The sequence below is a fragment of the Pempheris klunzingeri genome, chromosome 24 (genome assembly GCF_042242105.1).
Source record: "Pempheris klunzingeri isolate RE-2024b chromosome 24, fPemKlu1.hap1, whole genome shotgun sequence".
Taxonomy (NCBI): domain Eukaryota; kingdom Metazoa; phylum Chordata; class Actinopteri; order Acropomatiformes; family Pempheridae; genus Pempheris; species Pempheris klunzingeri.
The window spans coordinates 9,444,295-9,461,194 of NC_092035.1; the positions used below are offsets into that span (position 1 = coordinate 9,444,295).

A 16,900-nucleotide genomic window follows, 5' to 3' on the forward strand; every position below is an offset into this window, starting at 1 on the left:
GTAGCAGTGTTAATCCCATCATGCTTCTGGCCCAGATGGGCCGGTGAGTGGGGACCACAGTGGGGATGTCATTCAGGTAGTGTAATATAAGCTGCAGATAGCTGTCTTGATCCATATACACCCCCATTTTCTACTGTATCAGCTCCTCCCAGTGAATGCTGGAGCTCCCAGGACCCCGACACCATAAAAATGAGTCAGTCAAATGAAAACCTGCAATCACACTCCAAAGACTGAAAACTACTGTCCTGAAAACTTGACTGCAATTAGATGAAACAATGCAAGAATTTAAAAAGTATCTTTGTATTAAATCAAAAGGGGAGAATCCAGGTGCATTTTACAAACTGCCACCCTCTGGCCCAGTCGCTGCTCCTCTAGTCTGAGGCCTCTCCTCTGGCATCTGGCCTCGTCCTTTCCTGAATCCGGAGAGAGCACTCTTCAAGGTAGCAGCTGCCAGAAGATGGATTCTGCCTCAGGTTTACTTTTTGCAGTTTGCTGTTTCAAATGCAAATAAAAACCTCAGCAGGGCGAGAAACATCACAGCGTGGATCTGCCTTCCACCTGACTAGGTATGCTAAACTTTAAAAGGCATTTCTGGGAAAGCACGGCAGAGACGGGCAATGGCATGCAACAGAGGTCAGGCGAAGAGACTGAAAACATTTAGTTTTTTGCCTCACATTGCCAATCCATTAAGACACCCACTGGACTAACTTGTGTGGTGTTTCTTCAAGGTCTGCTGTAGGATTCAGATGAAAGACAAACAACACGTACACTTAAAATCCTTTCATTCCAGTGCCATAAAAAAAGAAACGGATAGCAGTTCAATCCAAAGTAGAACCATGACCATAGTTTGTTCTTTGGCAGGGCTGATTTTGAATCCGCCTTTGAAGCCAATTCGTCTTGTTTTGAATCCTGACTTTGTAGAAGCCAATAGGATCGCGTTGTTATTATTCTACAACATGGTTGCAGTTCAGTCAATTTGGGTTTAAACTGTGAGCCAAAGGCATCAGTGCTTTAAAATGAATATCACAAAATCAAATATGAAAGCATCCTAATACGAGGCTAGCATCCGAAGTGTTTGTATGAACTTGAGGTACAGAAACTAATAGCAGAAATATCCCAGTAGCCAACCTCAGGAGTGTGTGTGCCCGGTGGTGACAGCTGGTAGACATGATGACTTTGACTCAGGTTCCCCCTCACAGGATCCAAAAAAGCTAACAGAGCTGTCACAGATGTTTGGACGACGGCTGCTCATTTCTCTTAATCACTCCCCTGTAATGACTGTGATGGTCAAAGGATTTCCCCTGAGCTGCAGTTTTGTGTGCACAATGAAACAGGAGATCTGACTGAGGAGCTGCCAATACGATATGATATGAAATATCTGGACACTTGCGGATATTTTCCCATGCAGTAAGCCTGCTGTTGTTTGAACAAAGTATTTTTATATGTATGTTTCATGTATGTCTGAGAGATCAGACCTACACAGCAGGAAAAATGGGAAAACTAAAAAGTAAAAGGCACCAAAAAAATACTTAAAATAGATACAACTACCATTAAAACACTGGTATTTGTGTTCAGTTTGTCTACACATTACTTAAAGATGCCCTGTGGAATTTCTGTTTACATTCAGTGTTTGTCATCAAAACACACTTGGCCTCACAAGAATGTGAAATGAATGTACGTCCTCATAGAAACATTTGGAAAGCTGATAAAGAAAAGAAAAGCACTGTATTTTCTCGCTAGATTTCTTCTCTGTGCCACGTTGACTTCTTGTGTGTCTCGGTGCTCATACTGACGTGGGAAGTGGAATAGTATGAAATAGTGGGAAATGTATACGCTTGCGTAATGGGAACAGTTAGAGGGGACTGCTGACGGCCCATTATTCTGAAACACCAGCGGTCTGAAAAATGTCTCGTTATCCCGAAAACAAACGGCCATTGTTCTGAAAATACCCACTCTCCCTGCAGTTGTTAGTTCAGCGACTGCAGCCCTGTCCATGGTGCTGAGTCAGCACCATAACAGGCGATGTTTCTGGTCCGAAACGAAACATTTCAAGCAATTTTACTGTAAGGCTACATTGCTGTTTTGTTGTTGTTAATGGTTAGGGTTAGGTTAAGCTGTTGGACAAATGGCCTTTCCATCCAACGGGACAAGTTTTGGACTATTGGGGCTCCAGAATAATGTGCTGTGAGTACAAGGTTCCCCTAATACACATTCCTCCCACTAGAGAACAAACTCGTGAAAACGTTGCTCCACAGTGCTACTAGTGGTCAAAAACACCATTTGGTACCTTAAAGCTTTGTACTTAAATGAAATTGATCCTTGTCATTCAGAAAGTTCACGAACAATCCCCACATTAAGTCTTTCATTGCAGAATTACAGCAGGTGGAATCTTCCAAAGAAACCCCCCCACACTTTATTGCCAGCTTGTCACATCTGTCGTCGTAATAACAGCAGTGGGTTTGCAGATGATCCCGTCGCATTTCTGTTTTGAAAGATTGAACATACATCTCCATGAAAGCGACACATGAAGCTATTTTGGTCAGATTTCCCCAGGGCTGCTATTTGTTACGTTCGGCACCCAGACAGAAACAGGATGCATCTTTAATGAAGTAGTCAGTTGTGGGCATAGTGAAGATGAGGCCCCCCCCCCGCCTCTACTCTACTGCTGAGTTGTAAACATTTCTGCATATGGCTGAAAGTCAGCCGAACCTAGCCAACAGGCAGATTTCCCTCGAGTTTCCATTAATGAAAACCCTCAGATGAGGCCCAAATGTTTGGCGGGTTTTCGGGGTGTCGGAGATACGTTTGCGCACGCGGTCCAATTTGCAGCTGTAATGAAACTGGCATACTCAGAGTCCTTGGAATATCAGATAGCTTTATTTAGACAGGCAGTGTTTGTTGATCCCTAATCACAAACACAAGAAACGCTCAACATGATGATAGTATTTCACTGAAGCCAAGCAGTTAGGGGTTAACAGCCCTGACCTACTCTCATTAACGGTACCTTCTTAAAGTGGCGTCTTTTACTTTGACTTTCACATTTACCCTCTATTAACAATTAAATCTTTCTCTGCCCACTTCAGTCGAGTCTTTGAAGCAACAATTTTCTGTCTGTAGCCCTCAGGCTGTTACCACTCAACCATCCAACTTTGATTGTTTTGTTTTTTTCAGGACTTTTACAGAGACAGAGACAGTGTCGACGATTCACAATCAGCATCTGTGCCCATACAAAGAATACAGTGGGTTTGATAACTGACAATATTCCTGATGCCGTCATCTAAATCCTTTTAACAATGTTAACCCTGGCCGACCATGTCGTGCCTCAAGTCATTCAAAACACTGACATTCATCCTTGAAAAGCTATTTCACGAACGTCAGGCCTCATATTGTTACGAAATTGCTGCGAAGCGTCCATTAACGCCGGCAGGCCTAAAAGAGTGCGACAACAACCATCCATGCGGCAAAATACGCAGACACACAGTAATTTACGACATCAATTATGGATATAGATGAGTATATTGAAGAGCAGATGGTTTTCAGGAACATGAAATCCTGAAATGATTGTTTTATTATGTGTTGGAAATGCACTCTTTTACTCTTCTTTTGGCATTGAGTGCTGCAGCGACTTCATATCTGTACAGTACTGTACATTATCACTCACTCAGCATATTGAAATGGCACAAATGAACAAAGCAATTTGTTACTAATAAATGATCAAAGCTAGAGATAGATGCACTGGTTAAAGAAATAACTGTAGAGTGATTTATTTTGCTATGCAATCGTGGCATAGGATATGTTCTGTATAGGAGGACAGTAGCCTGGCCTATATTTGGCAATGTATGGACTCTTCATCATCACTTATGACCCACTAGAAGTGCGTGCAGGGCTGTGTGTCTGCAGGACTCTGCTCTCTGCCTGTATTCTGTTATCTTGCTGCTTTTCTGGGTGTCAACATTGGAGCAGTGGGTGCGTAGCCACCCCCTCCTGCTCCGCCTCTTTTCCCCGGGGCTCTGTTCTGCCCCGCTGACACTGTAATCGGCGTTGTATCAGTCGGGAATTCTCTTGTCTGTGGGGGTGGGGGGGGCGTGTGTTTCTAATTTTCTTGAGATGGGGAGGAGGGAACAACTTTGTGTTTACAAACCGCAACCATCAGATCCTACTAATTCTGCTTTTAACTATTCAGTTACATTTTATGGAAATGTTACTGCCCACAACCTGGTTTCAAAGCCCTCTTTGGTAAACAAGCATTCATTTATTTATTCGTCTAAACGTGTCAAATGTAGATATAGTCTATCAGTATGGATTGCTTTGAATCAGTGTCCTTGTTTTGTTAGTTGTAGAATGTAACTTCCCTCAGGTTGCTGAAACCCCCAAATTGTCACCAAAAACACAGGATCCACGAGCTCTGTGTCAGTATTAGCTACGGCTCTGTATGAATGAATATATTTCTTGCTACAAAAGGAACATTTTTTGTTTAAGTGATTTGCTGTCTTGCTGAAAGTTAGACGAGAGGATCGATACCACACTCGTGACTCGACACTAAATTTGAAGCCAGAGCCAGCGGGCCATGAGCTTGGACTTTGTTATCTTTGGACTGAGCCTGGCAGGCTGTTTCCAGTCTATCTACGGACACCTATGAAGCTCATTTTATATATTTTGTGTTTGATCTGCACAAAAACCAAAGTGTAAAACTGTATGACCGTTGTATGGAGGGAGGTCATCTGCTGGACTGCTTCTTGTTCTTCACTGACTTCCTGTAGGCTGGATATATTTGTCTGACAACTTATTTACATTTCAGATGACAGTTTTTCATATGCTTCCTTTCCAGTGAAACTCTCTTATCTCCAAATGTGGTTACTGTGAATGTTTGAAGGATTGAGTGCTCTTTTACGGGCTGAGAAAATGCTCCTCTTTCTAAAGCTAAGCAAACTAGTTAACACCCTGCTTTTCTGAGCTCATGGAAATGGACTTTTTGGAGATGTGTGATGTGATGTGGTGATTTTACAGACTATGATGCTCCAGATTAAATTTGCCAACTGTATATAAAGTAGTTTAAATTAGCACAACTACAATCTACAACAGCTAATTGCAACATGCACATGAATGCAGCAGTAATGGGAAAACAGTGACTGTGGAAGGGAGTATTTTCACTGTGTAGTATTAGGACTTTTCCTTAAGTAAAAGATCTGAATCGTCTTCCACCACTGATGTTAGAGGTGTTGTAAGCGGATTTTCCTTGTTCCAAGCTCAAGGTCCTTACCTTGCTTCTTTACTGTTCCCATCTTAAGTGAATAAGCACACATCTCCAAAATGTCAAACTATTCCTCTAAGACATGTGAGTACAGGAAGTTACAATGACAACTTTCCAAAAATCAGATATTACAACTTGTACAATTTTGAAGCCCTTCAAATACAGATTGTTCTTTTGATCTACGGTACGACTAAAGTCTTATTTCTGTTCTGCTGAGCAGATCTCATCACAGTCTTTTACTTGCTGTAGCTGATGAACAAATGTCTTTCTGAATTCACTCGATACTGTCACCGATCAAGACTCAATCACAATTCAGCGTAGCATGACTGTAGTGATTTAATCCCTCTTGGTTCTGACAAAGGGGGTTACTAACACAGATATGTTTTTCACTGCCTGTTCTTCATAAATCATCTGGATATTGAGACACATTAATTTAGACTATTTATCATTTAGGAATTGAGCAGCAGTAGCCAATTACTGGCGGCATGATTTTCACATATTGCTCCCTAAAAACAGCGAATGTATTAACAATCCAAAATACTTTTTTTTGGTTCTATTTTTTGGTCTTTTTGCGTTATCCTGCTGTTCCTGCTGTTGGGGACATGAAATCAGATGGTTAAGAGAGATTTAAAACCAATAATGACCCCTGCCCAACTCTTTCCATTATCATGCGGAGGGATCATATCACCACATCAGGAGTCTGGGCAGCCAGCAGACATTTGGTAGTGACAAGCGTGAGTCCTATCTCACCCAATTTTCCAGTTTTTGAACTTCCTTTTTAGAAAATAATGATAAGAAACTAGTGTGTCTTTGTAGTTACCACTAAGAACACAAACAGTATTTAGATTTTGAGTATGCACTATTAAAAAGGGGACATGATATAAGATTACATACTGTACAGTTGCCATTTACTTTCCAGAGAAGATTAGGATTAGAAAAAATATACATCAATTTGACCTGGGAGGGAAAATCTGCAGAACTTTGCAGCCATCAGTTTATGTTGTAATGGAAAAATATGATGACTCGTGCCTGGCTTTGTAAATGTAGTTGAACTTTCCGAAAAGTGGAGTCAGTGAAAGTAAAGAATAAAAAATGAGGGTAAGAAAGTCAACAACAGGCTGCTCGCAGACACAGATAAATAGTTTAGTTGTCTTAAATCCAACCAAGATCTCTCAGCTGGTACTTCATCAAAGTTAGATGTGAGGTCTTTTGTACTGAGCGTATTGTATATACATCAAACACTGGCTGCCATATTAGCCAAGGTCTTCTGTTTTAGAAGACGATACAAGCGCAGCAGTTTAATTTTGATAAAAGGCAAAGCAAATTGATCTTTTCCAAGTTTGACTACTGCGTTGACAGTAATCCATCATCCAAATTAGTTTATGTGAACAAAGACTACTGTCTGCCAATGTATACTTGGTCAGCAACTAGTTAGCAACTAAACCTAGTGGAGAATTTAGCAGTTAAAGAGCCAGACGTTTCCCTCTGGAGTTGGTAGAGCCCGAAACAGAGCTAAAAGAGAGTGAATATAGGAGTTACATTCATCCAGAAAGAGGACTTGAAATGATTGTTCATTTTGCTTCTTCTTTAAATTCAATCCATCATAGAAGTATTGTTGGTTTGTCTGAGGAAGCATGACTACACCTGCAATCATCAAAGTTTCTCAGCTCAAACAGGGACTGAAATGCCACTAAACACAAATGGCCAAAAGTGAGTATGTTTTCACAGATGGTTGTACTAGGCTTAGTCTGCCATCTATATTGATAGAAATTGACATTTGAAGTTCCATCCTGCTTTAACATGCAATATGGATTAATGTGTGTGAAGGCAACACGCACACACACGCAACCCTGTAATATTTATTGTTATGCATATATCTGTCAGACCTGCTCACATCTAAAGGTCATTAATAGTTCATAGTCCAATGTACATTGCAAAAGCACAAATAGACACAAAAGTGTTTACAGCTGTGGTAAAATTGACGTGGAGCTCGCATCATGTGCTCTCACTTTTCACAGTCTTTTGTTTGTTGGCCACTCACTTCTAAATAGACCTTTACCTGTCAAGCCTTTACCTGTAGGGTTAAACACTGCTGTAATATGTTACAACAGGAGTCAGAGCCGAAAAAATAGCGCAAGCTATACGACTACATAAATCAGATAATTCTGCTGTTGTTTTATGATGCTCATACAGCAAAACATAAATTCTGCAGACGTACATGTATTGCAGTTTTCCCACAGCAGTTTGAAATGTTATGTGGAGGTTACAGTCGAAATATAGGAAAAACCAGTGATTCTTAAGCGAAAGGACAGTGAGGCCCGCTCAGGTTCAGACCCCTCTCAAGATGGTACATAGGCCTAATACCTTGCTTATTGCGAGAGATGTTAATATTTTATGAATGACATAGATAAAGATCAGGCAGGCTTTATTAAGATAACACAAGCGGAGGTGAACACGTTAAACAGTACAGCCTCAATAACCCTGGTGCCGACGAGGCATTTATCAGGTACTTGTGAAAATGAGAAAAAAAAAATGACTTGAGTAAATGACAAGACCATCCAATGTATTAAAACGCTAGCAAAACCCAACGGCAAGGATGAATAAGAGGCTGAGGTATAATATTAATATATGAATATAAAGAATGGATTACCAGGCAGGGATATTGTATTTGTCAACCTTAATTCACATTTTATACGGAGCCTCTGGCACAAGCAATTAGGCAGAATAAAGGAAGACCACATCATTTGGCTTTTTGTCGATGATGTGAGAGGTTAGATGTTTACTCTGGATGTAAATTAAACTTAGCTTAACGCACACTTGTTGAAGTCAGTGTACTGCCAGTCCAAAATGATATGACAAAAATATAACTTGAATTTGGAATTGATAAACTATACAAAGCCTGCTGTATCAGAGAGGATGAAGACATTAGGAATGCTACTGAGAGGTGGGCTGTCCCACCCCACTTCACGCGTATAGTATGAAAATGAATAATACTTCCACGAATCCTGCACTTATTCCAGTCTGTACCAATTGAGATGCCTGAGAATCAATTCAGAGCCGGGGATGAATTTATTTGAAGGTTAATGCGGAATGGTCAAAGGCCAGGAGTCATATTTGAAAGTGATTGGAAAACATAAAGGGGTACGATGTTGCCAAACGTCAGGTAACACGGCCACGCAGCAGAAATTAGATCAGTAATTTATGGCTGTGCTAAGGGCCATGAGGCAAAATGGAAAAATCTAGAGCGATATGTGCAAGGAAGGGAAAGTCAAAGCCTCATTAGAGACAGAGATATAGCAAAGGATTGACTTGAACTTTACTCTACTGTCACGGTTACTGATCACGATCGATTTATTTTAGAATCGTGTTTTAATTTACGAAGAAAACACAGAGACAGAGCTCAGACTATAAGAGACATTTTATCCAGAAAACCCTCGACCACAATGGATTCCAAGTGGTCTAACTAAATAAAGGCCAATTTAAATGTAGCTACAATTGAATAGTTGGCACTATAATTGGAGTTTACAAGTCAAAGAATATCTACTAAGCATGGAGAGGAGAGGAAACAAAACATTATATGTAAAGCTGAAATGGGGAAAAAGAACAATGTGAGAACATTACAGAGGATGAACGATTGTATATTTGGAGCAAACAACAGTCAACAACATCCTCACGTCGTTGGAGAGAACGCCATGACAGGAAATGTGGGCCAATAAATGAGAAACCATTCTGTGTATTCTGGCAGAGAATTGCTGAAAGTATTGTTGGCAGCTTGTAAAAAGGCCATTATGAAGAGATGGTACAAGACAAAAGCACCAACATAAGACAGATGGCTGAAAATTGTGAATGAGATCTATGATATGGAATAAAAGAGAATGAACCGCTGAATATGTCACAGGAATAAATAGGGTTTTTTGGTTGTTTTGCGAATCTGTCTATAATGGAAAAGCAATAGAAACAAAGTACTAAAAAGAAAACATAAAGGAAATATCATTTCGACCCGTATACACACTGGTATATTTATACACTCAGACTTGCGTGACCCTCGCGTTGCTGCAGAAAAACCCTCGTTCTGTAGGAAGAGCGGATTCCAAAACACTCGCACACACACACCTTTAAACACCAAACACCACCACACACACAGCAACCTGTACACACTGCTAACAGGAGTGCATCCACGCACCCACACTTACACAAAATGACTGTCACTGAGCCAAACATGCCGTCATGCATGAACACTTACTGTATGAATGTATGCGCGCACACACGCACACACATTGATTTCTTACAGAAGAGGCGTCCTTGTCCAGGTGTCACTCTACAGGCACGATCAGGTTCATGAGTTGAAATACAAACACACACACACAGACAGCTCAGTTTTCTACTGCATAAGCGCTTCTCTCCCCACATCCACTGTGTTTGCGTTCCATCCTGCTTTTGCCTCGCGTAGGTGGCAGGAGCTTCTTCCACTTTCGGCGGCGGTGCAGCTCCACGCTGTAACATCCACCCTTTGACTCCACTTATTTGTCTGTCTCTCGCTTGTACTCTGTTCGTGCCGCCTGCTTCAAACTAGGTCAACAAACTCGGGGTAAAGCAATGACGTGCTCGTGCATCTGTCACCGGATATTAGTGGTATCATTGATATTAGGCAGGCAGACTGCCTAAGGACAATTGTAACTCATTCTATTGTACATTCAATTGTAAATTTGTCAACTTGCTCATCAGAACGTTGAATTAGGGCTCTTGTTTTTGGACTGGCAAAGTCTTAACAGGCGATATCACCTGGGGCTGAAACGACAGAAGATGACTCTGATCATTTAAGGTCCCTTCCTAGAGTAATAAATGCTCAGTCTGTGCACTTAGTCTGCGAGGCGTTCCTTTCAGTCAATAGCAGCAGCCTGCATGTCACGTTTGCAACATTAATTTATTGCTTTTGACTGACCTCCACGGTGCAATGTTAGCTTTGTGTGTATTTTGCAGTCAGTACTTGCTAGACTAGAATTAATGACTGTTTTTATGTGGATTTCCAAGTGAGATGACACTGCCGTCATTGTAGCTTCTGCATACAACCTGGATCAGTTTCTAAGTAACAAATGTAATCTAGGTGGTAATGTTTCCTGCAAATGTGCTCCTACCGCTCAGGCAACAAAGCTGTTAACGTCGGTTCATTAGGTGACGTCTTTGCTAATAATCCAGCAACTGACACACCAGCACGTCCAATCCAAGCAGATGTAGCTAGCTCCTCCTTTTTTTCTCGCATTGTCGTCTTAATCGTATCGCAATCACGTCGTCAAAGCGGCTTTGAGAGAGAGAGACGCTCGTAGGGTCTCTGTGTCAAAGCATGTGTGATTCACGAGGATCAGAGCTAAGCGGGCCTTGGCGTCGAAGTCAAAGAAGGATATCATTATGAAGGATATCAAGCGGATACACTTGTGGACACAAGTGGAAAACCCCAATTTCTTTTGGAGTAATAGTGTTGCTTTTCCTCCACACGTGCCAGATGCTTTGACATCTATCAGCTCTCTGCACTCGTAAACAACACAGGGAGTAACACTCTCGGAGGTGTTCATTCTCGCAGAAAAAGACTTCACAGTAGCACTTGACCAAAACGTTATTTATTAATATAAGCAATGTACCACGCACTAGAAAAAAGATACCTATTTTCACTTTAGATCCTGTTTTCATAAAATATCCCCCCCTAGGAGTGCTGATCCAAGATCAGAGTGGCTTTTTTTCTTGCGTACAGCCCCGCCCTCCAGAGACCTCAGCGACAATCCAAACCAAATTGGGTAAAGCAGAAGTAATAGATGATTTGGTGACACGTCGGTGCGACCGACGCGTCTGTTTTCAGGGGAAGCTGGGAAAGTTTAAAGCGAACGACGAGGTCTCCGGAAGAGGCTCTCGAGCGAGTTCACGACGCTCGCCGGCGCTGATCCTGGGTTAGTACTCCGATTCCATAGAGGCTTTATAAATACAGGTCCCAGTCAGTTGAAACACACAGGTGATTTTCATTAAAGACGTAGAAAATAGTGATTTTGCTTTATTGAAGTATCTCAACGGACTAAGACACTTATAAAGTGTAGTAGAAATATCAGAGGTGAGGAGAGTTTACTGCGGTGCGGGCCAAGCTTTGTTCAATTCAGTCAGTTCATAGATAGTTAGACAGACAGATAGGATAGATAGCTCTAATGTGGAATACTAATGCAGTTTCACGGTCTCCTATTAGCTAACGTATTAAATCAGCAGACTAAGTAACGGCCCACAGGGTGACAGCTATTCTGCTGTTTCTCTAGCATCACTTGAGGCAATTTGATTTGTAATTACAAACCTCTGGACAGGACACAAATGTGTCTGGAGGCCTCATGAATATGTAGGACCCCTAAGCTCATTTAGGCCACTTGAACTGACTGAACTGGAACCAGATTGACTCCGGCCTCGCTATTGGCCTAACTTACATTCCATATATAACTGTATGAAAATAGAAACATTAATTAGATACATCTTACATAAAAGCTTTTCTCTGAACATACAAATACTGGGGGAAAAAGTGTATGTGCGTGTGTGTGTGTGTGTTGGGGGAAGAGGAGGAGGAGGGAAAAGGGGGTCGATTGTTCTACAAAGCCAAACAACTGCAAAAAACACCATCGAACAGTAAACAAAACCAAAATGTTTCAAATGCCGTCCGTACCGTCCATCCCTCGCGGGTTTGTTTTTTTAAACTCGTCAGTCCATACGCCTCCATATATGGCATCAATTTTACATGTTTGAGGAAAGGATGCGAGACTCCATCACGAGTGCGGATCATCCATTTTTCAACACCCCTGTGTGGTATGCGAGTGAATGGAGTGTCACAATATATGGAACTTGTACAGCACCTGGAATCATTACCAGCCGGGCACTAGAGGATGTGCCTTTAGGCCCCGCATATGGCAGGATATCAGAAAAATGGATGCTTTCATCAAGACTCCAATTTTATGTAGTCAAGCTCTACTTGTAAAACTGGATGGAATGACTGTAATGCAAACTAAACAGGCCATCGACAGTATATGTGTGTGTGTGTGTGTGTGTGTGTGCTTTAGGATGTGAGTGACTTGTGGCCAAAACTAATATTTCTGCAGCTCATGTTGTGCCGGTTATATACAGTCTAAATACTGAACAGTTTTTATGCCAAAGCAATTGTTTTGTGTTTATTCAGAATTACATCATGCACAGCTGAAACCATGCTGATGAAATGTCTTTAGGGTTGTAAACTCCTTGGAATAGTTGAGCACTCTGAGAAATATGCTTAGTTGCTTTCTTGCAGAGTCGGATGAAAAGATTGACATCACCCTCAGGTCTGTAGGCTGAATATGAATCTACAGCAAGCGGGCAGATAACTTAGCTTAGCACAGAGCGAAATAAAGGGAAACAGCTAGCCTGGCCGCGTTCATAGATACGAAGCGTGTGTAACAGCGCCCCTAAAGCTCCCTCATTAACACATTCTATCTTGTTTTTTTTAATCCGTACAAAAACTCATCCCGGCAAAGACCAGTTGCCAGGCAACCGGCAGAAGTTCGAGGCCCTCAGCAAATAAGCCCCCTCCCCATAAGATGGTGAAACAGGTGCTGGTACTGTAGGGTGGATTGTTGTTACCTTTGGACAGAACCAGTCTAGTCTTGTCCTCATTCCCAGTCTTTGTGCCAAGCTAAGTTAGCATACAGACGTGCGAGTGGCATCTTCTCAACTGCCAACAATAAAGTGAAGACCGTCTAAACGGATGTTATGGTGAAAATTGCTACCGATGGAGTTAGCGCTTTGGAAATGAACACGGAGGAAGCGTTGAGTTCTGGAAAAGCCTGTTTCTAATCTAAGTGCGTCCCCAATGAAACAAAAAGGCTTCAGCTATTTGAACACTTGTGAAGTATATTTCCCGAAATGTCAAGTTTTTCCTTTACACCAAGATAATCCACTATGAACGATGACAAAATCTATCTAAATAATAACGTGCGAAACTGTCTCCATCCAGCTGTTGTCGAGAAAAGAACCAGCAGCGCTTTGACCCTAATCTGTTCATTCACGCACTGGAACATACCTATTATGCCAGCAGATGGGATTAGCACGTTTAGCATTAGATTGGTATGTATTTATGCAGTTTGTCTAGATTTTGCGTGTAAGAACGTAAGTCGGCATTCATTCTAAAAAAACCAACCCAAATGGTCTCGGCATCTACCGTAAACCGCACGGCTCGGTCATAAAGCATCATGAACAAAAGCTCACTGACTTAATCAACAAGATTTTACCAGACAATCACTGCCCCCGACACTAACTCCTACTCAACAATTAACATCTGACGTGCGAGCTAGTCGACTTGCGGTGAAAATACAACTAATTCTAATAATAATATTAAGAAGAATAAGAAAACTTTACTACTGTTTGAAAGTAGCGAGTACTAACTCTAGGGTCCAAGTCAAACTAACGCGCTCCAAAATGAATGGCGAATGTTAGTTTGAAACATCTCCAGCGGCGGCGTTCCGGGTGGGTTTCATCAAAGAATAAACAGCTCAGCATGCAGCGGAGTGGCGGATGAGGTAATAAAGATAACGGAGGGACCTTTGAAGCCGTGTCTTTCTGTGCCGCACCCTTTCTAAAGAAGGCACTATGGGTGCTTTGCCATCTCGACAACCAAGATTCAGCAACGCAACCCCGTCCCCGAACGTCTCCGAAGTCAAAGCTGTGGGTCGTTTGGTGTCCGAGAGAGTCACAAATGGGACGTATCCATTCAAGGTAACGCCGGCGGCTCGCCGTCGTGCCGCCGAGCATTTTCTTCCGCTTAGAGCGCCGCCGCTCAAAGCGTCACGGCCTTTACAGTACGCCGCGCACCACGGCACACGTGCAGTTTGTACTCGTACCGCTCCGGAAGCGGCACACCTTTGACAATTCCCATCGAGCCGATCCACGTCATTTGTTCCTCCACGCCTAGTTTTGACCTTAAATGGCAAGGCGCCGCGCCACGCGGCGGGGACCGCGGCCGTTTGAGCGGGGCCCACGGATCGGAGCCCGAGACCGACTAGAGGTAGAGGTAGCTGACCCAGTAGACTATGTTGAAGAGCAAGAAGGAGGTGGGGAAGAAAACCCGGGAGTAGGCGTCCAACTCGCGGATGTTGACGTGGATCCGTCCTTTCTTCCAGCCGCCTTCTTTACACTCCTCGTAGCAGCAGAAGAAACTCTTGCAGTCTTTGCCGTCCAGGCACTCGTACAGGCAGTTGTCGTCGTAGTCGTGCCAGAAGAGGGAGTTGCCCATCGGCATCACGGGCCGAGGGGCGCGACCCACGTTGAAAGACGAGTAGGCCTGTACGGGACGACAGAGAGTTACTGCGCAGGAACTGAATGCAAAGGAAGCGTACAGTAACTTGGCACGGCAGCTGCGTCGAGCTTTGATTTTGTCAACGCGTTGAAGCGGCGCGCACGGGGCTGTCTTAAGAGCACACGAGCACAAACGCGCAGATAACCCGCCACCGTTAGCGCGTCAGATGAAGCCGAATAACACGTAACGCAGAAAGAGTTACTTCCAAGGCCAAGGAGCACATCATTAGCATTAGTTTGTCTCTCTAATAGTCTGATGTTGTTTTTCGTAATCACGATAATTGAAACAACTCCACTTTTCTACTGTTCCTACGCCAACTTGCGCACTGCAGTACATGAGCTAGTGCCTGGGACGTGTAGCTTTGGCCTCAGTCTTTTCTAATGATATCAAGTATGCGTGTGCATATTTAAGGCCCCAGTACATGATTTTTTTTTCAACAAGGGTTTTAAAATGAATTCAAACCCATGGGGCTAATTAGCTAGCCACAGCTGATCAAATCAGCCAGTGACAGTTGCCGCCTGGAAATGAGAAGCCTGCTTTTGTCTACCTCTGTCTGTAATCAGGGCCCAGTTGTTTGTACTAAGAATTTAGAGTGGTAAATGTGCAGATGTGCAGCGTGAGCATGGAAAGCTTGCGTAGCAACACTCAGAAAAGGTGAGGATAGGTTAGTGGCGGTGTGTTATGGATGTCATGCAGAAGTTAAGTACCATTCCTTTCGAAAAATGTACCTAAAAAGAAGTAAAAGGCTAGTTTGTAAAGATTAGGGCGTTCATTGTGAAAATGCAAAATGCCTTTTTGCTGTATTGCATTGCGGTCCATCGGTGCTGCAGTGGAGAAATTGTGCCATTTCCAGTGGCTTCCACTCAGTGCGATTGATCACGAGTGCAAAATGGCAAGTCTCTAAAGACACAAAGCCCTGACATATATGCATCGATGCGTTAGATAGCTGAAAAACTCCATCAAACTCCACTATCGATGCGCCGAATCAAAGCGACGAACCATTCCGTCCGTTTGTCAGTCGTATCAGCCGGAATCCAAAATACACCGGCAAGCCCTGCAATCGATATGCTTTGGTAACAGCATAGTGGGGTCTAAACTTTACATTCAGCGTTTGAAATAGATTTCTGACTAAAAGTCCAAAACTTCAATACTCACGTTTAAACATATTCAATTGAAGGTAAAGGTACTGACAAGAATTGTTGGTATTCATTATTTGTCTCCTTTTTATAGTCACACAACGCAGCTCCAGTCTGACTTTTTAAGACTAGAATGCTGAATAAGTGCCTCCTGGGAAAATGCGTTACGTGACTTGCGTGACCTCCCTGATGTTTAGAGAAGCGTGTGGGACAACCTAATTGGGGTAAAATGTCCACACATTTCTCCAGTCCTCTACGCCGCCGTTAGAGGAAGAGCGGGAGGCGAGGGAGAGGAAGCGAAAGGCGTCTCGCGGAGTAAGAGAATCGACCGAGTAGGCGGCTCAAAGGGGCCACGCGGATCGGGGGGGCGAGGGAAATACGAGGCTTCCCCACAGACAGACTGGGCCAAAATCCAGCAGAAATGCAGAGGAGGGGACCAAACGTAACCCAGCTTAATTGTTCAGGCTGAGCCGACGGCGTTTTTAGCCTCGAGACAGATGGAGCAGAGCTCTACACTGGGAGGCAATAATAAAGAGGGAGGGGACGCGGAGAGAGGGAAACGACAGCAGCGACGGCTGACTCAGTCTTAGCGTATATGCGCTGCTGCCATTAAAGCATTTGCAGCAGGTGCAGCCCCGAGAACGCCCACACAGTGCATTAGGCTCTCGCACGGGAGAGAATGGTAGAAAAGAAATGTTTTCAGCCGCACACGTCGTTCCCGCGTCTTTTCACCTTCACCGAGCGGGCCGAAAAAGCCGAAGCGACACTCGGTCGTAGAACACAAAGACTTAAAGTGGAACCAGGCCTGGACACAAAGGAGCAGATTCCCACGTCCATCACACACTCAGTTTTCAGTCATTTTCAATGGGCTCACGGGGCGGCACGAGAGCGACTTGACCCAGATGTTCCAGAATGTGTTCATTTTGTTTTTGCTTTGTTTTTCTTTGTCTAGACAGCTACATCATCACGTGGGTGCCCGGGGGTATAGAGGTCCCCCAGTGTTGCTATGGCACCCGGGAACCTAGCGTCCTTAAACTAATGAGATATTTGTCCGGCAGGTTTTTATTTTGGTTTGCTCAGGGGAAAAGCATGCCAGGTTTCGATTATCATTAGCAATACACTCGCGATACGCACGGATGGAGTATGAGGTAACGGGCCTGGACACCTGTT

At 43.2% G+C, this 16,900-nt stretch overlaps 1 pseudogene; it reads right to left on the minus strand.

Moving 5' to 3' along the window:
• Positions 1 to 14,297: 14,297 nt before the first annotated feature.
• Positions 14,298 to 16,900, minus strand: part of LOC139223584 (gamma-aminobutyric acid receptor subunit gamma-3-like) — a 71,789-nt pseudogene continuing 69,186 nt past the window's right edge.